Below are 17142 nucleotides of genomic sequence, written 5' to 3'. Positions count from 1 at the left end.
GTTGAAGAGCTCATGTGTGCCTCATGTTTTTCATAGTTTTAACCTCTTTTGTATAAAGAATTAGACACAGCAATGAGAACAGGTTGAGGTCTCCTTCTTCCTTTTATAGTTGTTTCTTGCTCCCTTGACAATCTATTCTTTCCAAGGAGATTGATTCTAGGACCCCGGTGAATACCAGATTCCATGGATGCTCAAGTCCCTTATATAATGGCACAGTAGTTGCGTGGAATCTAGGCACAGCTTCTTCTATATGTTTCATCTTCTGTGAGCCGGCCCTCAAGACAGGTGCTGGGATCTAGAAGATGAGTAAAGCCCATTTACTCCCTTGAGGAGGTGACATTTGATTTGAAGAAATATTGGAATAAGCAGCAAAATGCAACAAAGTGTGGCTCATGCTGTGGAAGTGTTTTCAGAGAATGTGATGATGTCTGAGCTGATTTCTGAATTCAGAATGGTAATTAGATAGATAGAAGGATGTGAGATCCAGCCATGCATTTCTGCTAAGGATTTATTAATGCTGGGTTCCCAAAATAAGTAAGTAGAATTTCCTAGACACAAAGAGGGGGTGTCTCAGTCCATCTCAGGCTCCTGTAAGAAAACCTCATGGCTAGGATGTAAACCACAGAAATTCATGTCTCATCATTCAGAAGACTAGGAAGTTCAAGGAACTTCCTAGTAAAGGAGCTGGCAGATTTGCTGCCTGGTGAGGGCTTCTTTCCTGCTTCATACATGGCACCTCATCTGTGTTCCTGCACACTGGAAAGGGTCAGTTACCTCCCTCCTGCACATTCTAAAGAGACATTAACCCCATTCATGAGGACTCTGTACTCACAACATATTCACTTCCCAAGTCCTACCTTCTAATACCATCTCAACTTGCAGAATTACAAATTCACTACATGGGGGTGGTGGAGGAGCAAGCATTTGGATAATGGCAGAAGATAGAACTCATGAAAAGTGTTCTTAGCACAATAGAAGAAAAAAGTTGGTTTAAACTCGGAACTTTTTTTTTTTTAATTCTTAAGAGCCAGAATCATTTGCTGCTAAGCCAGGGAGAGTTAAAGTGATTAATTAAAGTCTAACCTGTTCTAGGATGATATGTACCCTTAAAATTTTTCACTTATGAAACTGCTCTTTTATTTTTAGATGTTAATAAAATTTCCAATGGCAATGTCATATTAATAAACATGTATTACCTTTCCAAGATAAAAAAACAATGTTTTAAATTAATATCATATGAAGAACAGGAGATGTAATTCAGTGACAGAGCACTTGCCTAGTATGGTTGAGGCACTGAATTTGATCTGTAGCATTGGAAAAAAGTATTTCAGATTTCATATAATTAATATATTTTAATAATTATAATTAAAAATTCTTCATACTAAGAACCAAGTATTTTACCATTATTTTTAATAAATGAAAGATTTCACATACATGATAACATTTGTTTCAAAGATTATTGTGAGGATTAAATGAGCCAATACACATCAGTACAGAACTCAAATATTATTTATTAGGTTGCAGCATTGTAAGTTTTGCAGTAGTAATAAAAATGTTACTTGACTTATTTCAGCAATATTGATGTAGTTAAAATATTTCAGTACCTAGACTGCTTCCCATAGTTTCCACTGAATATCACCAATTGGACAGGTAAAATGGTAGATTTCTTAATCTGATATTAATTAACTGTGAAAGATTTGCAAGAAACAGCTTTATGAACAAAGTGTTGATGTAATCCTTAGAATTGAGCCTGAATTTTGTGAATTCAGACCTCCAAATCTGTGAGTTTCATATCTGAGTATTCAACTAAACTTAGGTTGAAAATATTTGAAAAAAAGGACATCTGTACTGAACATATTCACACTTCTTCTTGTCATTATTTTTGAACAATACAATATAACAAATATTTGTGAGGCATTTACGTTTTGGTAGATACTATAAGTAATCTAGGGAGGAATTCAAATATGTGAAAGGGTGTGGTTTGGTTACATGCAAATATTATTTTACACAAGGGCATATCCACAGGGGTCCTGGAAAAATTTACCTTAGATACTGAGGTCTCAATGCCTTGCTTGGTCACTCTCACAGCTGTTACTTCTATTACAATCTTAGGAAATGTACTACTTTATTGATATATGTGTATCCATATACCAGATCATGGACACTCCTCTGAAGTTGATTCTGTGTGTTAGTGAGAGATATGAGCTTGGAATGTGGAGATGTGAAGTGAGATTTCACAAAATTTGACCATGAAAAAGAAATATTGACATTATTGAAATATTGAAAATATTAAAATATTGAAATATTACTCTGAAGAAACCACCAGTTTCAAATGAAAATATTTTATTTCATAGCCATGAACAGTTTTGAAGATGTCTTAGTAATATTTGGAAAATTTGAAATAGTCATTTAATGGCCTTCCTACCTGTTTTTGCCTATTTATAGGGCATTATTAGATTTTTCATGGCTTACCCTTGGCCTTTCTGTAGAAAATAGTTTTTTTCTTTCCCCTCTTCAGATAGCATTACCTACATTTAAAACTTTGGTGCAAATTAGTCAGTGTTTAGTACAATTTTCCACTGGAAGTCAATGAACTTAATTAAAAACTTCCATCAGAGAGGTTGCGAGTCATGCAGAACACACCAAATCAGCCTGCGCCCCAGCAGCAATCTACTGGACACCACCCCAGCTCCTCTGTACAGCTACCTGGTTCCACACTACAAAGATGCAGAGGACACTGGACCACCAGACTGGGTCCTGCCGCTCCTGGCCCAGAGGTAGGGGTTTCTGAGCCACTGTTCCACTGCTCCTGGTTCAGAGGAAGGGGCTTCCCAGCCACCATCCCTCCCGCTACTCCCAGCCCAGAGGAAAGGGCATTTGGGCCACCTTCTGTCCCGCTGCTCCCGGCACAGTGGAAGGGGCTCCCAGGCCAAATCCCTCCCACAGCTCCCGGCCCAGAGGTAGGAGCTTCTAAGCCACTGTCCCAACCGAAAAGGAGAACTATAGGCCAATCTCACTAATGAACATAGATGCAAAAATCCTTAATAAGATAATGGCAAACAGAATGCAGAAGATCATCAAGAAGATCATACACCCTGATCAAGTGGGATTCATCCCAGGGATGCAGGGATGGGTCAACATATGCAAATCAATCAGTGTAATACACTATATCAATAGAGCCAAGGACAAAAACCATATGATTATCTCCATAGACACAGAAAAAGCATTTGACAAAATCCAACATGCATGTATGATAAAAACCCTACAAATGGATAAAGGCCATCTATGAAAAACCGACAGCCAATATCATACTAAATGGTCAAAAACTGAAATCCTTCACACTAAAATCAGGAAAAAACCAAGAATGTCCACTATCACCACTCTTGTTCAATATAGTTCTGGAAACATTAGCCATAGCAATTAGACAAGAGAAAGAAATAAAAGGAATAAAGATAGGAAATGAAGAAGTCAAATTGTCATTATTTGCAGATGACATGATACTCTATATAGAAGACCCCAAGAACTCCACCAAAAGTCTTCTAGACTTAATAACCAAATTCAGTCAAGCAGCTGGTTACAAGGTCAACACACAAAAATCAATAGTTTTCCTCTACACAAATGACAGACTCACTGAGAGAGAAATAGGGCAAATAATTCCTTTCACAATAGCATCCAAAAAACTGAAATACCTAGGAATCATCCTAACAAAAGAAATCAAAGACCTCTTCTCTGAAAACTATGGCACTCTGAAAAGACTGAAGATGATATTAGAAAATGGACAGACATCCCCTGCTCCTGGGTAGGAAAGATTAATATAGTGAAAATGGCCATACTTCCAAAACTGCTAGATAGATTTAATGCAATTCCAATTGAGATCCCAGCAGCATACTTCATAGACCTTGAGAAAACAATCCAAAAATTCATTTGGAACAACAAGAGACCCAGAATAGCTAAAGCAATTCTAGGTAATTGAGACATGGCAGGGGGTATCACAATCCCCAACCTGCAACTCTACTACAAAGCTACTGTGATAAAAACAGCATGGTAGTGGCAAAGAAACAGACCTGAGGACCAGTGGAACAGATTAGAAGATGCAGAAACAACACCAGACAAACTCAGCCATCTCATCTTTGATAAAGGAGCCAAACACCCTAACTGGAGGAAAGATAGCCTCTTTAATAAATGGTGCTGGAAAAATTGGGCTTCAACTTGCCAAAGATTAAAACTAGACCTATATCTTTCACCATGCACTAAACTAAAATCAAAATGGATTAAAGATCTAAATATTAAAATAGAAATGCTGAACCAGTTGGAACAGAGGTTAGGTAGAACTCTTGAAGACATCGGTGTAGGAAAAGATTTTATGAACAAAACCTCAGTTGCCCGTGAACTAGCACAAACAATCAACAAGTGGGATTTCTTCTTATTAAAAGGCTTCTGCACAGCAAGAGAAACCACCAGCAGTGTGAAGAGACAACCCACAATATGGGAAAAAATCTTCCCCTGCTCTTCCTCAGACAAAGGTCTACTATCTCGAATCTATAAAGAACTTAAAAAGATCAGACCTCCCAAATTTAAAGACCCAATCCAAAAATGGGCATCTGAAATGAACAGACATTTCTCAGACAAAGAAGTAGAGATAGCAAATAAATACATGAAACAATGTTCTACATCACTAGTCATTCAAGAGGTGAAAATGAAAACAACACTGAGATTCCACCTCACTCCAGAAAGAATGGCTGCTATCATGAAATCAACCAATAACAAATGCTGGTGGGACTATGGAGAAAGAGGAACCCTGCTCTACTGCTGGTGGGAGTGTAGACTGATGCAACCACTGGGGAAATCAGTATGGAGATACCTCAAAGAACTAGGACTGGAAGTCCCCTTTGATCCCACCATTCCACTGCTTGGGATCTTCCCCAAAGAATTAAAAGAATCATACTACAGTGATAAATGTGTGCCCATGTTCATAACAGCACAGTTTGTGATAGCTAAAACTTGGAAACAACCCAAATGCCTATCAACTGAAGACTGGATAAAGAAAATGTGGGTTTTTTTATAAAATGGAGTACAACTCAGCCATAAAAAATGAGAAATTAGAGACATTTATAGCTAAGTGGATGCACATTGAGGCAATACTCTTAAGTGAAATAAATAGGACACACATGTGTAAATACTAAAGAGTTTCTCTGGTGTGAGAAACTGAAAGTGTAAATAAGGACTAAAATGTATAATAGGTAATGTGAAATAGGAAGAAAAGGGGCAAAGGGGAAGGAAGTGGGAGGGCTAGGGGAAAGGATAGAAGGGAATGGGATTAATATGAGTAAATGGAAAAATAGGAACAAAATCTTTGTAAATAGGGGGGAATGGAGGGGTTGGAGGGAGGGCTGGGCAAAGGTGAAAAATAAGAACCAAGAGGGATTATGTAAAGGTGCAAATTTCCAATGATGAATGCCATTATATTGTATACCTAAAATGTACCAATGATTAGAATGAATAATTGATAATGCAACATAGGAAGAAAAGGTACAAAGGGGTAGGGGTAGTGGGAGGGGCAGGGGAAAGAAAAGAAGGGAAAGGAAAAATGATGAGAAATGGAAAAAATGGAAATAAAGTCTTTGTAATTAGGGAAGAGTGGAGGGGGTGAAGGGAGGGCTAGGAATGGGGAAAAAATAAGAACCAAGATGCTTTATGTAAAGGTACAATTCCCAATGAGAAATGTAATTGTGTTGTATACCTACAATGTACCCATAAAAGAATTTAACAACAACAACAAAACCTTTCATCAAAGTTTTAAAATTATTTTCTGTACTGTTTTTCATTTTGTTTTGCTTTTTATTTTGTTTTTAAAGATACTTTGGAGAGGGGAGCCAGTGACCTCACAGGGGAGCACTATGGAGTCTCCAGGGATGGGTCCTGACTTGGTGACCTCAGGAATTAAGAGATGTGTGAAAGACAAAAGAGTTTCAAAGACTACACTGAATGTTTCTCTTGCTTCAAAAATCAAAACAAAAATAATAAGTAAGTACCATTAGTTCACAAGTATACTCACATTTGTACCTTTTCCTGGAGAAGTGATATGTTTGGTAGCATATTTTATCAAATAGAGAAAATTACTCAAAAAAAGAAAAAGATAGTTTGGAGATAATAATCCCTAGCACTTTCATTATTTTAATTACTTTTTGGCTTCTCTTTTCTTGAAACTTATAAATACAGTATGCCATGTAAAAGTTCCCCCTAACCTAGTATTTTATTTATAGCCTTTAAATAATTAAAGTAATAAGCTCTCTTAAAGGTGTAATTATACCAGAAGGTGTGATGTCTAAATTTTTTAAGCAAATGAGACTATGCTATTTTATAATACTTTCGGAGGAAATATTTATTAGTTAAAGTCATTGGAAAGTTGTACCTAAATCAATAAGCTGTACACCTAGACTGCTTCCATTTGATCTTACATTAAAGTTTCTTTCCACAACTATGGTTTACTCTAATGCCCATGAATTTTAGAGTTTCATATTAGAAGCAGCCAAATATAAAATATAGCTACATTTCAAAACAAATTTTCATCAAAGTGTCATTATTAGTTATTTAAAATCTCAAACTAAAGATAATGTAGCTAAAGCAAGTTCCTTGTAGCTCTGAGAATTGAGATTCATTCACCAAATACTCATTGAACATTTACATTTTACCAAATCTTATTCCAGGCACTGATTAGATAACATTAAAGACTCCAGATCAAATCTTTTTCTCAAGCAACTCTAATTCCTTCAGGAGTAATTCCTTTCAGTGGATGATGATGACTATGTAATTAATCATTATTCTCTCTTTGCCTTGATTTCTGTGGAGCTGAGATTTATGTTGAAGTCAGGGAGCTTCTCATAAAAATAAATTTTCCTGTCTATTTTATTTCTTGATGTTGTTTTATCTGTGAATGCCTACTAGCCAGGTCTTGCAGCTCCTTTAATGAATAATCCCTTTAGTCATGTAGTCAAGCGTGCACATTTTCAGTCAATGCAGTTCATTAAGAGATTTGGCTCTTGTTATTGCAATAGTCATGAAAAGAGATGGATAAAACCTTCAGAATGATATTATATGATATTTTCCTTTGGTGAGGAATATGGATTTTCCAGGCAACAGAATATTACTGCACTCTTGCACAGGGAAATTAGCACATCTGAGTTGGGTAGATATTTAATGCCCTCATACTTCCACTGCATATTCCCATCTCAAGTTGTAAAGTGTCAGTTTTATTATCTATGCTTAAATTTTAGTGGAAGAAAATTTCCTGAATTTAGATTAAGCATTTTCTCTAACTCAGTTACTCCTCCATTAAAACACTGACTTGAGTAAAAGTCTTTAACTCCAAATGAATAGATTAAAGGTCCTTTAAATACTGTCAAAAGGGCCTTGAACTGGTGCAACCATTGTGGAAATCAGTATGGAGGCTCCCCAAATAATTAGGATTAGAGGTCCCATTTGACCAAGCTATTTTCTTGCTGAGTATCTTCCCAAAAGAATTAAAAGCATCATACCACAATAATATATATGCATCCATGTTTATAGCAACACACTTTGTAATACCTAAATTTTTTTAAAAATTAATTTTATTGGTACATTTTAAGTATACAATATAGTGACATTCATCATTGGAAATTTGTAGCTTTACATAATCTATCTTGGTTCTTATTTTTTCTGCATTCCCCTGCCCTCCCTTCAACCCCTCTACCCCTCCTTATTTACAAAGACTTTGTTTCCATTTTTTCATTTTCTCCCATTAATTCCATTCCCTTCTTTCCTTTCCCCTACCCCACACATTTCCCCTTCCTCTTTGTCCCTTTTCTTCCTATTTCACATTATCTATTGTACCTTTTAGTCCTTATTTACACTTTCAATTTCTCACACCAGAGAAACTATTCGGTATTTACACATGTGTGTCCTATTTATTTCACTCAAGAATATGGCCTCAATATGCATCCATTTAGCTATAAATGTCTCTAAGTTTTCATTCTTTATGGATGAGTAGTACTCCATTTTATTAAAAAACCATACATTTTCTTGATCCAGTCTCCAGTTAATGGACAATTGGGCTGTTTCCAAGTTTTAGCTATTACAAACTGTGCTTCTATGAGCATGGGTGCAAATACATCACTGTGGTATGATTCTTTTAATTTGGGGGGAAAGATAAGCAGCAGGGGAAGAGTTAGGTCACATGGGACTTCCAATCCTAGTTCTTTGAGGTATCTCCATACTGATTTCCACAGTGGTTGCACCAGTCTACACTCCCCCCAGCAGTGGAGCAGGGTTCCTTTTTCCCCACAGCCCCACCAGCATTTGTTATTGGTTGATTTCATGATAGCAGCCATTCTTTCTGGAGTGAGGTGGAATCTTAGTGTTGTTTTCATTTGCATCTCTTGAATGAACAGTGATGTTGAACTAGCACAAACAATCAACAAGTGGGATTTCTTCTTATTAAAAAGCTTCTGCACAGCAAGAGAAACCACCAACAGTGTGAAGAGACAACCCACAATGTGGGAAAAAAAGTCACCAGCTGTTCCTCAGACAAAGGTCTACTATCTAGAAGATATAAAGAACTTTAAAAAATCAGACCTCCCAAATTTAAAGACCCAATCCAAAAATGGGCATCTGAAATGAACAGACATTTCTCAGACAAAGAAGTAGAAAGAGCAATAAACAGATGAAAGAGTGTCATAGCTAAATCCTGGAAACAACCCAAATGGCCATCAACTGATGAATGGATAAACAGATGTGCTGTTTTTTTAATACAATGGAGCACTACTCAGTCATAAAGAAAGATAAACTTGAGCCATTTATGGCTAAATAGATGCAATTTGAGACTATACTCTCAAGTGAAAAACAATCAGACAGATATGTGTAAATATCACATTGTCTCTCTAGTGTGAGAAACTGAAAGGGTAAATAAAGACCAAAATGTATAGTAGATAATATGAAATAGAAAGAAACTGTTCAAAAGGAAAGCAAATTATGAAGGTGTGGGTGTGGGAATCAATAAAAGAAGGAAAAAATGGAAATAAACCTTTTGTAAATGAGGGGGAAAGGGGAGGTTGAAGGGAGGGAAGAGGAATCAAGAAAAAGAGTAATCAAGCTATATCATGTACAGGTACAAACCCCTTTGATGAATGTGATTCTTATGTATATTTATATTGTACCAATAAAATTAATTAATTTTTTAAAACAGGTGCCTTGAGCTTCACACTGGTCCATGAGATACTAGAGCATCCCAGGAATTGTTACTATTCTGTCCCTGGCTGGTGTGAGAATCAAAATGGGAGATATCTAATAATAATCAAATAATAAGTTTACTCTTAAGCCAATTTTAACAACAGATAATAGCAGATTAATACTGCTCAGAAGTGGGACAAAATGCTATCTTTAAAATCTACCCATATGAGGGATTAGGGTTAGAAAATTTATATGCCAGTTTCTAAGAGCCATTAACTAAAGGATGTTCCTAGAAGAAGTTAATTTCTAATCATTGATGGCCTTCAACATACAAGGCTTTCTATAGTTCAAGGATAAAGAACACATCATGGAAAAACTTTCTGACACTGGCAGTTGAATATCAACAAGAGCACATTAAAGGTTTTGAAGGATAAGAATTGCATTAATCTCATGTATTACAAACAGAAAAAAACAGAAAAGGAAGAAAAAGATGAGGGAAAACATAGCAAAACATTAAAAAATTTCAAACATGTTGAAATATTGTAATATAAATGAAATATGAATTTTAAAAAGGACAAGGAGAATAGGCAGAAACAATATTTGAAAAGATAATGGCTGAGAATTCCCAAGGTTGAAAAATGATATCAAGCGACAGACTTAAGAATTATGTGAATGTTAATGATGATAGATGGTAAACTGTATCTAGAGAACAACATAGTAAAAGAGGTGAAAACCATGATAAATATAAAATCTTAAAAAACAATTAAAGAGAAAGAGATACAGTGTCTTTAGAGACAGAAAATAGAACGCCTTGGTGCTGACATTGCAACCAAAACAATGAAAGCCAAAAAGCAATAGAATGACCTGTGAGCCAGCCTTTTATTGCTGGCACAAAATAATTGAGACAACTAATGAAAAGCAAGAATGGTTTATTTTGAAGTCAGTGATAACATTTTATTTTATGCACATCATTTTGTGAATTTGAGGCTCATAGAAGGGTCCAAGAAAAGTGAAAGCATGATTTTAATGCACCAGAGGATCTAGGAAATGGGAACAGAAGTAACCTAACTCAAAGGATCTTTTACAAATATAAAAATAATTAATTTGCAAGTCTATTTGTGCATAAATTACCACAATACTATGAATGATTATGATTTAGAGTAGAGACATGAGGATGAAATTAGAATTTTATTTTCACTGAATGAAATTATGGACTTTCTTACTCATTGCTGAACTTTTTCTTTTCAACTGCAGTCACTCCATCAGCATAAGTGCTCTCAGGTAAAAGTCTCATATTTAGGGATGGAACTATTTCATGCAAGTTTTTTTCAGCCAAATTCATTATTCAGATACAATTTAACAAATTCAAGTTTAGTTTGGGCCTTCTTTTAGCTGAGGATTTTATTGTGGCTGTTTGGAATGTCACATAGTCTTGGAAGTAATAAAGAAGGCAATCTTTACATTGGCCAATTCTGAGCAAGGGGAAATACAAGGCTGAACTAGCAACACAGGTAATTTTATAATGTCTGGATTATTGGAGGGTGTGGACACTATCAGAAATATACTAATTAGAATGTAGGAAGGAGAATACTCATTAACTAGCACATACATGTCAGTCCAAAACTCATTCGTCGTATTGAATGTTTTTTCCCAGATTTATACCAGAAATTGACATTTTTCTCAAAATACTGTTATCAAGTCTTCAAACTAATTTCACCTGAAATGAATGTATGCTCAAAGAAATCAATGTAATTCATCCTAATTTTACTGTATCCTGTATCTTTAATTAACACCTACAATTTTGTAAATAATGTTTTGCAGACAGAAGCAAGTATTTCCTTTCAGTATTTCAAAGCTGGACTACTTGAGTCAAGGCAAATACTAAGGTCAGTGCTATTTGATATTTGCAGAAAATGGATGGCTCTTGGGATATTTAAGGAAGGTCTGATAGTAGGAGAAACAAGGTCAGGTTGAGAGCCAAGCCAGTGATAGGGAGAAGAATATGTCAGCCCAGGGCCATTCACTATTGCCAGATTTTGTTTCACCCTTAAAGGAGAAAATAATGGATGTTTTGACACCTCACTTTGTGTAAATATGAGCATATTAAAGCAAAAATGTCCAACAGAATCAAAATATAAGTGGATAGTGAATGTAAGTCAACCCCTTGACAGAGTAAATATTGAATGAAATGGCAAACGAATTCAGCTTACAAAAACAGCTGTTGTTGATGAAGATTTGACAAAATGTAGGCCCTTATTTTGTTTTTCTTTATCAATAGTTTTAAGAGGATTGAATCCTTTGACTCATGGGGAAATCTATGCTAATAATAACAAATATAGGTAGGTTTTTATGCACAAAGTTCTTAATCATGATAATATTTTTAAAGGTTAAAAATAAAGAAGTCATTAAGGATTGGCTAAATACATTCATTTGGGTCAATATAATGGAACATTACTAGCAGTTAAATCTGATGTTTTAAAATAATAAAGGGAAAATCCTAAAGTTTTATATCTATATCTACCTATTATATATATATGAGATATGTGGATGAAGAAACAACTGAAAAACATATAAAATATTTAGTATTAAAAATTTTCATTCAATACTATTCTGTATTTCTCAGAATTTTTAAGTCAAGTATATATCTTTATTTTTGTAATTTAAATGAATGTAATCCAATAAGTTTTTGGAGGAAACCTAGCCATTTTGTACCTGTTGGAATTTCCCCTGTCATCTATGTGTTTGCTCAAGCTCAAGGTGTCGCATGGATGCCTTGAATGTGTGTCTGAGAAAGGAAACAAGAATGCTCTGAGGAAATGAGGGAATGGTCTTTGTTGAAAAAGGAGGCGGAAGAACACAGCTGATTAATTGTAGTGCCCTCCCAGAAATACTAGCAGGCTGTAGAGCCTGGAGAGATGGTCCCTCCGTCCCCAGACTGATCAGGGCTACTTCCATGTGCTGTGTCAGTGAGCTCTTGCTGCAAATGTGGACCTTCTATAATAAAGATATTCCTACCTGGAAGATAGCCATGATCAAAGTCAGATTTTCTTTTAACCAATTTCACTTAACATCTCAAAGGATGAAACAACCATGGGTGAGGCTCCATACTTGGGAAATACAGTTTGAGCTGATATGTGTTATTCATCCACAGCTTAATTAAAGCGTGAACTGATATCAGACAAAAGTCAACAGAGTTCAGGTTAATTCATTTGATGGATCATCATGACTTGTTAACATTACTTCTGCAGAATTAAAAAAATGTCAAAGAATTAGCACAAAGAAACTTTCTGCCACTTGCCGTAGAGTTCATGTTATGTATTCATTATCCATTTTTACACAGACTGTATCTTGAAGCAGTTTTACTACAGTGAGTCATATATTAAACTACAAAAATTATCAGATGGGCATATTCATACAAGCAAATTATCCATTAGTCTGGTGAGGAGCAGAAGTAAAATGAGATCAGTAAGATCCTAGAGAGGACAGTAGGCTCTTTCTTTTTTGCTTTATCAGATTACCTATTAATGTTCATTTACATAAAATAGCTTAAAGATCTTTTTTTTTTTAACCTATGGATTTACATCTTTTGTCTCATAAAAATGTCTGAAACTTACTGTTTTTTTCTGTCTTCAAATTCACATTTTAGATTCCAGGATACTTTTTACCATCCTTAGTTATATTGGCTTTACACAGGTGTACTGTTATCTTATGCATTGACCTTGCTGTGTGTGTGTGTGTGTGTGTGTGTGTGTGTGTGTGTGTGTGTGCATGCCAAGGTGCATGTTTGTTTGGCTTAGTTTTGCTATCTATGAAATGAAGCCTTTTTGATCAGGGGCTACTCAAATTTGAATTAAGGAGTTTTACACAATGACAAACTATTGTGCATCTATTATGAGTAGCCAAGGACCTGAACAACAGTAGCAAGATGAGAAGGGAAAGGGTTGTGGGGGAAGGCATTGGACCAGAGTGTAGGGAACTTGGCACTCAAAGGGCCTTTTGAGAGCCACAGTTGAACTATACGTTCTCTGATTTGCCTTCTCTGTCCAACATCCTATGTAGAAGAAGAGGAGAAGGCAGGGAAGAGGAGGTGGAGGAGAAAGAGGGAAGGGGAAATGAGAGGAAAAGGGGAGGAGGAAGAGTGGAGTGGGAAGGATAGGTGGAGAGAAGAAAAGAAGGAAGTAAAAGAAAAGACAAAAGAAAAAATACCCTGGAAAGACAACTTTCTTGTTGTAGTAAGTGTGACACTAACATTGAGAAAGAATAATAAGAACAGAAATGGCTCTCCAAAGATGATTACTTGGAAAGCATCTATGTAGACTCTGTTCCTGTCTCCTAGGGAGTTTGGGTCTTTGAAAAGATCATGAATCTTTATGATCAACTGCTCTTGTTACTTTCTTTTCCCTGTTCTTTCAGTAAGACAAGAAAATGAGGCCCCTAACTACAGAAGCCATTCAGGTGGAAAATAATTACATGATCTTATCTAAATCTGACAGCCCCTTTTATATACTACCAGACTACCGCTCCTAGGTTTTGAGATTATTTGTCTTTATGTATCTGCTCAAGTTTTATTTAACACTTTGTCAACTTTTAATACCAAAATGAATGATGAAAATAATTAAACTAACACATTTAAAGGAAAGTAGTTTACACATGTCTTTGTAAAATTGTGAGGTAATCATTACTAGATTTATTGCAGATTATCTACCATCTGCATCATCGAACAAAATAATGGCAAACAACACAGTCTGTAAAGAAAATCAATAGACTGGGAAGGCACTATAAATTTAGAGATTACAGAGAAAATGACAGAAACAAGATCATATTGAGAGTTATACTTTAAAACAGCAGAATTAAGAGACAAAACATGCACACAGAATTCAGATGCATGCTCTTTACAACAAACTTAAAACATAACAATGAAGAATACGATAAAAACAGTGACCAAACAAATGATAAGTTAAAGAAATCAGGAATAGTAACATTAACAACAGATGAAGGAATGTAGGGAATCCAGTATTCACTGGCAAAAAGAATCAATTGTCATTTAAAAACACATAAAGGAAAGAAAGCCAGTTTTCCAGATGTATAATCCATCCGGAAACACAAAAAGTATAAAACTTCTAAATTCCATTTAATGAAATTATCTAATTAGTGTTACAAAAATAGGTGAAAAAGTCACTGAGAAAGTAGTGGGCAATATTACCTATAAATATGAAAAATAGCTTAATACACAGCAAAAATTTTACCACGGTCAGTAAGAGTCTATTCTGAGAATGTAAAAATACTTAAGTGGACAATGGAGGGAAGGAGGTGGGAAATGGAGATTAAAACACAATTGAAAAATAATAATGTTGAAAGTAACATTTGAATCCAAAGTAAGTGGGTGGATGGGGATGTAGCTTAGAGGTAAGGCACTTAGCTTAGGCAACTTTCAAGTGTGAGGCCCTGGGTTTGATGCCCAGCATACAAATAAAAAAGATAAATTAAAGTTTAAAAATCAAAGTAAGCAGGGTTAGAGCTGACCATGCAGATGCTGATACTGACCCTAGCCACTGAAGGTGAATTTAATGACAGAAACAAGGGGAATAGTTATGATGAAAGCATGAAAAATATTCTTTCCACATTCTTTCAGTAAGAAAAGAAAAAGTGATAATTGGCCAAAAAAAATGTTATATTGGAGGTCTCTCAGAAATATGGCATAATAAAAAGTGGAAAGGATGAGACGTGGCAAGCTTATCCAAAGTTTGGAAAGAAAGTGACACTTAGCTCAGGCACAGAGGAGGTAAGCATCTCACAGTGAAATTTGCCTGACGGGCAGGAGGAGAAGGGGCATTGTTCAAACTTCTGCTCCTGTATTTCTTACAACAGAATGAGTCACTTTCATCTTCCAGGTTTCTATACTATACTGAATGTTTGCTTTACTCATGTGTAACAATAACTGACAGAGTTTTTCCAGCATACCCAAAGAGTTTTTAAAGGCTATGGAAGAATCATAACTTTTTCTTTACTTTTTGGGTCAGTTTATAGTTTCTGCATGCATTATGATTTTTATAACATGCAGAGTGAAGACAGCATTCCCACATTCACACCAATCATTCAGTGGGAAACACTGAACCTATCTAAATACCTTCTGCCTTCAGTAAACTTAGCACACATTCCCAAGAAGTTACAGGGGAAAAAACCCTGTAGTCTGAGAAGACACATTATAATGTGAAGAAGAATATTTCAATTTTAAATCTAATAACATCTTTAGCAAATTCTAAAGGGCTATTTTAAAATTAGGGACAAATTTTATTTAATGTGGGAGTAAATAAGAGAAAATGATCACTTTTAAGGGTTATTTGATGACTGCTTATTAGAAAATCTATTAGAACCTACTGAAAATTCATAGAAAACATTATATGTCAATTTCCGAATATATGCATAAAGACAATAATTTTTGCCTTTTAGTAATAACCAAGTTGAATCTCTTATTGGAATAAAGTATACTATTTGCTACAGTAAAATTCCTGATCTAGGAATCTGGGAACAAAGATAGACAAAATATTTAAGACCTTTAAATATTAAAAAATTGCTGCTAAGATAAAAGGGGATGAATGCCAATATGCCTTTACTCTAATACAATTGTTAAATTTAAACATTCACTGTATTTTTTATCACTTCTTATAGATAAGGGAAGAGTGTGTAATTAAGTTAGTATAATGGCAAAAAGAAATGTGTTTGGGAATTTTGGATTGGACAAGTTGTTCTTTAAGTCTTTATTCCCACTTCTCATTGACTTCTACACATAGTGAGTTTATTTGCTTTATTATTGTGGTTTTATTTAATAAGTAAATGATATACTGCACATAGATTTAATAGTACTACAGATGATTTCATTGTAAAAAGAAATTGACCAAGGGTCAGCAAGGAACTGAGATAACTCAGCAAGTGTGTTTTACCCAGTTCTTGCAATATTCCTGTAGCCAAGGTAATGAAATATTCATGTGCTTTCTACTTCATGGTATTCTATAAGGCTGCGGCAGTGTGTCAGGATGCACCAGGCTGTCAGTATTATTTAAAGTTCATAATGTGACCTTCATTCTCGGTCTGGGGCTTTCTCATGGCTGATCGTGCAACCATGTGATCACCCATGATCCCAAGCTCAGTGGGCTTCCCCAAGTGGAGACATGTGTGGCACATCTTTTCTGTTTGCCACGAGGCAACACAGCACATCCAGGCAGCCCTTTCATGTGGAGTTGTATGATCTTTCCAGGGAGTCACCAAATTAATGAGGGATCTAAGTACTTAATTCCCTCAAAATACTCCCCTGCCTTGAACACACATATCTCAGCATCTTTGCCACTTTCTGAAGCAGTTCTAGAAGTCTTCTTTCATGAGTCTCTTGATGAAATGTAATTAAAATATATAACGAATACTGTTGCCAAGTGCCATCCCATGGAGAGGTGGGCTCATTAAGACATTACAGTGTGTCCTCACCAACTTTATTCACAGGACTTAGCACTGTGTGACTTCTGGCACGTTCTCAAAGTCAAAATTATGACGAAAGGTAAAAGTTTGAAGTAATTCAGAACATCAAGGCAGCCACAATAGCACAATTGAAGACACTCAGGAAAGAGGAGTTTCAGAACTGCTTTGGAAATTGGCAAGAATAAGATTAGTATGCTTGAAGTGAGAGGGAAGTACTTTGAAGGGGGTTAATGACAATGTATGTTTTACTGTAATATATTTTTTATTTAAACAGATACAATATTTTTGCCACACCTCTTTTACATCTACAAGTACTTGAAGATAAACTTCTATAGGTATATTTATTACAGTGATTAATTGCTCATTAGCTACATCTCATTCTTCTTCAAGTGAATCAGTCCCCACTGTTTCCTCAACCTGAAGAAGCTTTCTCAATTTCTTAGTACATTTGATCAAAATGAGTAATAT

At 35.5% G+C, this 17142-nt stretch overlaps 1 long non-coding RNA gene across 1 annotated transcript in view; it reads left to right on the top strand.

The window, feature by feature from the left end:
* Positions 1 to 5810: 5810 nt before the first annotated feature.
* LOC110343918 (uncharacterized) overlaps positions 5811 to 17142 on the top strand; it is a 34828-nt gene continuing 23496 nt past the window's right edge. Inside the window, exons 1-2 of the long non-coding RNA XR_002386177.2 lie at positions 5811 to 6024; positions 11026 to 11090. This is a non-coding gene — a long non-coding RNA (uncharacterized LOC110343918). The remainder of the gene's footprint in view (positions 6025 to 11025; positions 11091 to 17142) is intronic.

This window comes from Heterocephalus glaber, unplaced genomic scaffold, assembly GCF_053883595.1.
Source record: "Heterocephalus glaber isolate CG9 unplaced genomic scaffold, H.glaber_assembly_v1.0 deba00001719, whole genome shotgun sequence".
Taxonomy (NCBI): Eukaryota; Metazoa; Chordata; class Mammalia; order Rodentia; family Bathyergidae; genus Heterocephalus; species Heterocephalus glaber.
Note: the sequence above shows the minus strand (reverse complement) of the source record. Positions and strands in the feature narration are given on the sequence as shown.